The sequence below is a fragment of the Globicephala melas genome, chromosome 11 (assembly GCF_963455315.2).
Source record: "Globicephala melas chromosome 11, mGloMel1.2, whole genome shotgun sequence".
Classification (NCBI taxonomy): Eukaryota; Metazoa; Chordata; class Mammalia; order Artiodactyla; family Delphinidae; genus Globicephala; species Globicephala melas.
In genome coordinates, this window is record NC_083324.2 from 65,855,016 (window position 1) to 65,864,663 (window position 9,648).

A 9,648-nucleotide genomic window follows, 5' to 3' on the forward strand; every position below is an offset into this window, starting at 1 on the left:
TCGACAGATGAATGGATAAAGAAGATGTGGTACATATACACAATGGAATAAAAAGCCATAAAAAGGAATGAAACTGGGTCATTTATAGAGACGTGGATGGACCTAGAGTCTGTCATACAGAGTGAAGTAAGTCAGAAAGAGAAAAACAAATATCGTATATTAAGGCATATATGTGGAATCTAGAAAAATGATACAGATGAACCTAACTGCAGGGCAAGAATGGAGACACAGACATAGAGAATGGACTTGTGGCCATGGTGGGGAGGGGGAAGGGGGTGAGATGAATTGGGAGATTGGGATTGACATATATACACTACCATGTGTGAAATAGATAGCTAGTGGGAACATGTTGTATAGCACAGGGAGCTCAGCTCGGTGCTCTGTGGTGACCTAGATGGGTGGGATGGGGGTGGGGAGGGAGGTCCAAGAGGGAGGAGATATATGTATACATATAGATGTTTCACTTCTTTGTATAGAAGAAACTAACACAACATTGTAAAGCAACTATACCCCAATTAAAAAAACAACAACAATATCTTTTGAAGGTTATTCCATATCAGTCTACCCGGATCTTTCTCATTTTCCATCATATGCACATATCAGAACTTATTTAACTAGTTTCCTGTTGGTGGAAATTTAGGTTGTTTCCAATCCTCTGCTACGACAGACAATGCTGTAATGAATATCCTTTTAAATCGTCATTTTGTACATCACCCGTAGGACAAATGACTAGAACTGAAATTGCTGAGTAAAAAGCTTTTTGCATTTTAAATGTTGATAGGTATTATCACATTACTTTTCATGAAAGGTGTACTGGTTTATGTTCTTACAAAAAATCTGTGAAAATGTTTTTCTACATCCTTTACAACATGGTACGTTATTTTTTTGTTTGTTTGTTTTGTTTTGTTTTACCAACTGGATAACTTAAAATGCTATCTCATTGTAGTTTTTTTTTAAATTTATTTTATTATGAGTGAAGGTAAACATTTTTTCATGTGTCTAAAAGCCATATTTTTTCCCATGCATTGTCTATTCATATATGATAACAATTTCTCTAATGCATTATTGGTTTTACATTGATCTGCAAGAGCTCATGATAAAAAAGGAAATTAGCTTACTTTCTGTGCTATTTTTTCTTAGTTTGTTTGCCTTTTTATTTGTCAATGGTAATTTTTTTTGTTCTTGCCATTCATTTGTTTTCTTTTTTTCTTTAAAAATTTCTATCTGGTGGATTGCCTCAGTCTTTTATTTTATGGCTTCTAATGCTTTTTGATATGGCTGGAAAGGCCTTAAATGCTCCAAGAGTATTTTTTAAATTATCCAATAATTTCTTTTGGCATTTGTTCAAACATACACAAAAGTAGAGAGAAGAATAGAAGGAGCCAGAGTTACCCTCATCAACTTCAACAGCAGTCAGAATAGGGCAGGGCCAGTCTCATTTCACCTACGTCCCACACATTCCCCCATCCCTTGACTATTTTGAAGCAAATTGCAAACAACATATAATTGTACGATTTTTTTTAATGCTGAAACTTTTGATCTGGAATTATTTTAGAGTTAGAGCTCCAACTTTGTTTTCTGCAGATACCTAACCCATTCTTCCCACAGTTTACTGAATAAACCATTGTTTCTCCATTGATTTGGGTTTTTTTAAGTTTATTTTTTAAACATATTTATTTATTTGTTTTTTGTTTCTTTGTTTATATTTATTTTGGCTGCACTGGGTCTCAGCGGCAGTGCGCGGGATCTTTGTTGTGGCATGCGGGATCTTTAGTTGTGGCACGCGAACTCTTAGTTGCGGCATGCATGCAGGATCTAGTTCCCCAATCAGGGATTGAACCCGGGCCCCCTGCATTGGGAGCACGGAGTTTCACCCACTGGACCACCAGGGAAGTCCCTCTCCACTGATTTGAAGTCCCTCTCCACTGATTTGAAATGCCACCATTATCATACAATAAATTCCCATATATAGTGAGTCTGTTCCTTTCTATTCTTATTTATTTATTTATGGCTGCGTTGGGTCTTCATTGCTGCTCGCGGGCTTTCCCTAGTTGCAGTGAGTGGGGGCTACTCTTTGTTGTGGTGCGCAGGCTTCGCATTGTGGTGGCTTCTCTTGTTGTGGAGCACAGGCTCTAGGCTCACGGGCTTCAGTAGTTGTGGCATGTGGGCTCAGTAGTTGTGGCTCATGGGCTCTAGAGCACAGACTCAGTAGTTGTGGTGCATGGGCTTAGTTGCTCCATGGCATATGGGATCTTCCCGGACCAGGGCTTGAACCTGTGTCCCCTGAATTGGCAGGTGGATTTTTAACCACTGCGCCACCAGGGAAGTCCCCCTTTCTATTCTTTATTTTGTCCCATCAGTCCATCCATTTATATTTTTGCTCCAGTACCATGCAGTTCTGATGGATGTAGCTCTACAATATATTTTGGTGTTAGGTTAGACATTCCCTAAAAGATGCTTTGGGTGTGGGCCTCCCCTGGATTTTGAAGACGTGGTCTGAGAATGAGGATCTGAGATAAGCCATGGTGTATACACTCAGTTTTAGCCATAACTGTGCCCTTCAACACTTTTGCTGGGATAAGGTGAGGCATCACTCTGGCAACCAGAGACTCGGGTCCAAGTTCTGTCTTTGCCACTGAGAACTGGATGACCTTACCCTGAAGAGCTTCTGTGGCTCCCCATCAGCTCCAGCTTTCTCCAGTTCTAAGATTGTAGGGCTAGGGCTCCTTGGGAGTACCAGGCAAGATGGTGAAAGTGAAACCAGTGGTCACTTTGACAGGAAGTCCCATAGATTAACACAGGAGATTGGCTCCTCGGGGAACGGAAAGAGTGATTAAGCAAGACTCAAGACTGTTAACAGTTCCCGAGCTCGTGGGCTCCTGGAGGCAGTTGTTGCCTCATTACCGGGTCCAGGAGGCACGGGGCTGCATGCACGATTGGGAGCCTCTGAGAGGTGGGAGCTACCCTGGAGTTGCAATGCTTCTTTTCTTTGGCGGGGTGAGGATTGGGGAGGGAGCTGTGGTCCCCACCCAGCTCCTGGAACGAGGTGCAAAGGGCTAAGCCCTTTTCTCATGAATTTGGACCTCTCTGCATCTAGCAGAAGGCACTTGGGCAGGAGACTTGAATAGATTACCTACCCTTAAATGGCCATGTGACCCTGGACAAGTCACCTGGCTTCTCAGATCCTCGGTTTCCCTATCAGGTTAGTGGGGGGAAGGGAGAGGATAAATATACTAGGAGGTCTCTGAGACCCACTGACATGGACAATTTGGGTTCTGTGACTATCACTATTACTTATAGTTATTGTAGTAGTTGGAGTGAAGAGCTTACCCAGTTCCTCAGCCCTTTGGAGAGAGAATGATGGAACTGGGAGAGGCCCTAAGGCAATCACAGATGCTGTGATTCTGTCCCTGTCCCCTACAGCATCCTTCTTACAAGACTCTCCCCTTCCTGAGGGAAAGCCTGTGGTGCCTGCTTGCTGAACCGAATCCTACAGTGGGGAGCTGATTTCTGGGATGCCTGGGAGCAGGAGTCATTTGCCCTCAAGTCTGGCCTCAAACTTTATACGATTTCTTGGGCGAGGAAGTGGGGAGAGGTAGTAGTGCTGGGGGTGCGTGTATGTATGTGTGCTCCTGGCCAGGATGAGGTTTCCCACTGTTACAAGGATGAGGTAATGATGATCAATAAGGGGAATGTGGGGACTTCCCTGGCGGTCCAGTGATTAGGACTCTGCGCTTCTGCTGCTGGGAGTCTGGGTTCGATCCCTGGCTGGGAAACTAAGATCCCACAAGACACAGCACTTGGCCAAAAAAATAATAATAATAAGGGGAATATGGCAGAGGAGAGGCCTCTGAAGGAGGGCTGCCCCTGCGGGCTGACTCTGAGGGTGTTGTTCTGAGTGACTCTGAGAGGGCAGGGACCTTCGTAGACGCCAGCAGCCGTGAGGGGTGTCCTGTCTGACTGTGAGAGTTGACCGTGAGGGCGGTGTGTGTGTGTGTGTGCGTGTGTGTGTGTGTGTGTGCGCGCGCGCACATATATGTGCGCACACACATGTACACACGTGAGGACTGACTGAAGGACGTCCCCATTGTCTCTGAGTGGCCATACCTGGCCATGATGGGGGCATAGACTGTTTTTAGGCGCACGTTGCAAAGCCGTGAGGGGGCAGTCCACTGTCCCTGACTGATGGTGACAGGTATGTTGAGACAGAACTGGCGGTAGGTCACCTGCTGCCTTTCTGCCCTAGGCCTCCTGACAGGCAAGGAGGGGGCCACCAAGTACCCTCTAGGGAGAGAAGGATTGACAGACTCAGAGGGCTGATGCTGAGGCCTTTGGCGTAGTGGGGACTGGTGAGGTGTCCAGGAAGTGCTGCTTTCTTACAAAGTGCCAGGGGACTGATGGAAATAGGGTGCAGCTCGACTAGGAACTCCCGGACAGTGATGTCAAGAGCACCCCATGTCCTGCGATGTGGTCGCAGGGAATCTATTTCGGGATTCTAACTCCCTTCACTTGTGGGAGCCTGACAGACTCAGTGATGTGACACCCACATCACAGTAGACTCTTCCCCCAGCACTTCAGTTCTAGAAGCTTCCGCACTGGGAATCTTATCTTGCTGCCTCATGTGTGTGTTATCTCATGTGTGTGTTATCTCTGTCAACAGAAGTACACGTGGAACTTGAGTTCCCAAGTCTCATGACCCGAGCAAAGCCTGCCCATTCTGCCCTGTTCCAAAGCCCTGTCCCATCATGGCTGCTCTGTCAGGTGTCTGTGATCCACAGAGGGGCCTCCTGTCCGCCGAGGAGGTACCTCTCCAAGGAGTGGTCTTGGAGCAAGTCTGTCCCATGACAAACCAGGAGAGTGGATCTGGTGCCAGATTTGCTTCTGACATCATGGCTTGGGCAGGTCTCTGCCTTTCGGAGCCTACCTCCCTGAGTTTCCTCGTCTGCTGAGTGGGGATAAATCGTATCTGTACAGCACCCAACTTTTATGAGACGCAGATGGAATTTCATCCTCATCCATGTTGTCACCACAATTGTCATGGCTAACTTTACCCAGTGGTTGCTGTTTTCGGGGCATAGCTGTGAGCGCTTTACATGGATTATATATTCAACAGATATTTGCTAAGCGCCAGCTGTATGCAAGGCACTGTTCTAGGCATTTGGGATAGAGCAGTGAATGAAAGAGTAAATTCCTTACTCCCATGAGGCTTCTGTTTCAGTAAGAGGAGACGCAAATTTTACCAAATAAATGAATAAAAATACTCTATTCTGGGAAGGGGACAAGCGCTAAGAGAAAATAAGGCCAGGGAACTTCCCTGGTGGTCCAGTGGTTAAGAATTTGTGTTTCCACTGCAGGGGGCATGGGTTCAATCCTTGGTCGGGGAACTAAGATCCCCAATCAAAAATAAATAAGTAAATTAATTTAAAATAAAAAGAAAGTAAGTAAAGCCAGAAGGGAGGTGGGCTCTGCTGGGAATGGGAAGGGGTGTTTCCACTTCAATTGTCTCCTCTCATCTTCACAACAACCCTGTGTGGTAGATATTAGTCTCATGTTCCAGTGAGGAGACTAAGGCACAGGGATGTTATGTGACTTGCCCAAGGTCACACAGCCAGTGAGCGGCAGGGCTCAGGAGGCAGAGTCTGTCTGACTCTAAAGCAATGGGACTAGAAGTCACTGCCTCTCTTGGCCACTTTTTCCACATTTATGGGTCAAGAGGGTGGGTTGGACTCTCTTCTGGTACTGACACTCAGTGAGTGTTTCTTTGATTACAATACACAAGGCCCAAGGCCGAGCCCACTGGAGGGTCGTGGGGTCATGGACGGAGGGAACTCCCCTCTTAGGGGGATGGTGAGTGAGGATGGATATTGACCTCTGGGTGTGGACAGATGCACCCCAAGGAGGGGTGTGTATCTCATCATTGTTTCCAGGGGCAACATTAAGGGTGATGGGGGAGTGGGAGATACTAGCAGAAGGACAGTTAGATTTGTGGAGGAAATTCTCTATTCTAACCCCTGGAATCTCATTCTTGGCTTCCCCCCCACCGGTGTTTTGTTTTTGTTTTTTTGGCCAAACCATGGCTTGCGGGATTTCAGTTCCCCGACCAGGGATTGAACCTGGGCCCTGGCAGTGAGAGCATGAAGTCCTAACTACTGGACCACCAGGGAATTCCTATCTCCCCTGCCTTTTATTAAGAAATCTTTCAAATCTACAAAGGAGTTGAGCAAATAGTTCAATGAATGCTATTGGACAGATGGCTAACAATTTGCCCCATTTACTCTCCCCCTCCCACCCACACTTACGTCCTGTTCATTTGCTTATGTATTTACTTAGAACCATTTGAAAGTGAAATGCAGACATTATACACTTCAGCATGGATCCCGTAAAGACAAAGAGATTCTTCTACATGATCACAACACTTGTACCACACCTAAGAAATTCCACATTGCTCAGTGAATATCATCTAATATGAAGTCCATATTCAAATTTCCCCATTTGCCCCCAAAATGTCCCTTATTCCTACTGTGTTTTTTTTTTTTTTTAATTAATTAATTTATTTATTTTTGGCTGCATTGGATCTTCGTTGCTGTGCACGGGCTTTCTCTAGTTGCGGCGAGTGGGGGCTACTCTTTCGTTCCGGTGTGCAGGCTTCTCATTGTGGTGGCTTCTCTTGTTGCAGAGCATGGGCTCTAGGCGTGCGGGCTTTAGTAGTTGTGGCATGTGGGCTCAGTAGTTGTGCCTCACGGGCTCTAGAGCACGGGCTCAGTAGTTGTGGCGCACGGGCTCAGTTGCTCCGCAGCATGTGGGATCTTCCCGGACCACGGCTCAAACCCATGTCCCCTGCATTGGCAGGTGGATTCCCAACCACTGCGCCATCTGGGAAGCCCCCTACTGTTTTGTTTTTTGAAGGGAAATCCAATTAACGATTGCATAATATATTCAGGTGCCATTTATCTTTATTCTCTTGAATATAGAACAGTCCCCCTGCTTTATTTTTTCTTTTACGACACTAATCTTTTTTTGAGTGTACTCAGTTATCTAGTAGAACAACCCGCATTCTGAAGGACAGTGTGTGTCAGCGGAGGAAACAGTGAGTAACTGAGGGTCCAACACTTGCCCAGAGCAAGGCTGGGTATCATGAGGCGATCCAGGGTTAAAACTGATCTCTCCTGCCCTGGAACTCACTGCTAAATTATGTCACCTCCCCCAGGAAGTCCTCCCTGATAGGCACTGGCGAGTTGTTCCTTTCGCAGTGCTCTCACAGCACTTGGCATACAGGTCTACTGCCCCTTCCACACTGTGCTGTAATTAATTTTGTGTCTTCTTCTGCATGAGGTTATGTGAGTGCCTCTAGGGGAGACCAGGAGTTAGTCCACCCCTATAACTACAGGGCCAGGGGCTCCACTTGGGTATGTAGGTTGTGTCCTGTACAAGGGTGCCTGACCAAGGGGGTGAGTGGGGACTGGAATCCAGCCCACAGTCCACTTGCCAACCCGTGGGCCCTGGCACTGGGCTGCATCTGCCCAGAGGAAGGGGCACTTTTCCTAATTTGCCTAATGGAGCCTCACACGTCACAGCAGGCTCGTTTTCCACTGTGCTGGCATTCGGTCGGTGCTCAGTGAACAGCTGTTGCTTAAATGCATGCTAGATCTTGGGAAGGGTTTGGGCAGAAGAGATGTTCTGGTAACTGTTCTTTGGGGGAAAAAACCCCTGACTTGTAGCATTTGCTGATTCCCATGGTGTAAATACTCCCACAGCGGGTGATTGCAGGCCGCTGATTGGGAAGAGAGGTACCCAGTTGGCTCTTGCAAAGCTCTAATGTGTGCCTCCAGCACACCACTGTGGTTTTACATCTATAATCTTAAAGCTGCATCTGAAGCAGACTTTGAAGTCCCCGAGAGAGAGACAGAAAGAGATATGGAGAGAAACAGGTAGAGAGAAAAAGCAGAAAGGGAAGAGAAAGAGGCAATAACTGATAAGGAGTCAGAGACTCTACTTCACTTTTAAAGTTTGGGGCCTCCCCAAGGGTGAGGAATTGCTTCATTGAGTTTCTATGCAACCTGTGTGAAGGAACTTGCCCAAGGGGAGGCTAGACCAGTGGCTCCAGACCCCTGCAATGAGCCCATTATCCCTGAGGCAGAGTCCATGATCCCTCCACTCAGCCTGTCTGTGACCTTTGACCCCAACAGGAAAAGTCCAGGGTGGGTGTAGTGCTCTTGCTTCATCAGTCCCTTCACACATGCTGTTCGCTGTTTCTAAATCTTACCCGCTTCCTTTAGAGCTTGGCTCAAGTCTCAGCACCTGCAGGAAGCTGCCTATGTGCACATCAAACCCTTCCCACCCTATACAGGTTTACGTGCCCCAGACTTATTCTCACCTCCCCCTCGCCACCCCCCACTAGGACCAGACTCTACTCCTTCCAGACTCCAGCCTCCTTCTCTCTACCTTGAGGTCTCACCTGGACGAATCCTTATCCATCAAAATCCTTATCAATGGACTGACCTTGAGTGACAGATGAAAGTAGCCCAATTAATGAATTTGACAACCCTTACTTGAGCACCTACTATGTGCTAGGGAGCTGGGAGCAGTGTGGACCGAGGCACAGAATAATATTCCTATAGGGGGAGCCCAGAACATCATGGGGTCACAGATAAAGGGGCATGAACCCTGCTTGAAGCATGGAGGAGCTTCAAGGAGGAGGTTAGACTCTAAGGTGAAGGGGGAAGAGGTATCAGCTAGGCAAGGGGATGAGAGAATCAGGGAGGTTTGGGGCAAAGGGAGCAAGCGTGGGAGGGAATCTGGCATTCCAGGAATGGCGAGTGGTTCAGAAAGGATGACATGGACCATGATGGGATGCAGAGGTGAGGGGGTGAAGGATGCGCATGTCTTGAAAGGCCATAAAAGCCATGTGGGGGAGCTACGGATTCCCTGGTGCATATGTGGAAGGAGTAGAGAAACGTTGTTAAGGAGGAAAAAGAGGTTGGAGGCCAGGTGAGGCTGAGAGAGGGAGGAAGGGAGGATGGAGAGAGCCCCTGCTGGAAGCTGTGATGTGAGGAGATAAGCTGGTAGAGCAGCAAGTTGCTTCTTTCTGATCTTTCAGACAGTGAGATCCTGGACCATCCTGTGTAACCACCCCCAAGTAAGGCAATAGAACCTATGATGGCCGGAGAAGACTTTTTTTTTTTTGGCTGCGTTGGGTCTTCGTTGCTGCCGTGGGCTTTCTCTAGTTGCCGCAAGCGGGGGCTACTCTTCGTTGCAGTGCGCGGGCTTCTCACTGCGCTGGCTTCTCTTGTTGCGGAGCACGGGCTCTAGGCACGCAGGCTTTAGTAGCTGCAGCATGTGGGCTCAGTAGTTACGGCATGCAGGACCTAGAGCGCGCAGGCTTCAGTAGTTGTGGTGTGTGGGCTCGGTAGTTGTGGTTCGTGGGCTCTAGACTGGAGGCTCAGTAGCTGTGGCACACTGGCTTAGTTGCTCCACGGCATCTGGGATCTTCCAGGACCAGGGATCAAACCTATGTCCCTTGCATTGGCAGGTGGATTCTTAACCACTACGCCACCAGGGAAGTCCCAGAGAAGACTTTTGACAGTTGAACAGAGAATTGAAGGAGATGAGGGCATGTGGATACCTCAAGGAAGAGCATTCCAGGCGAGA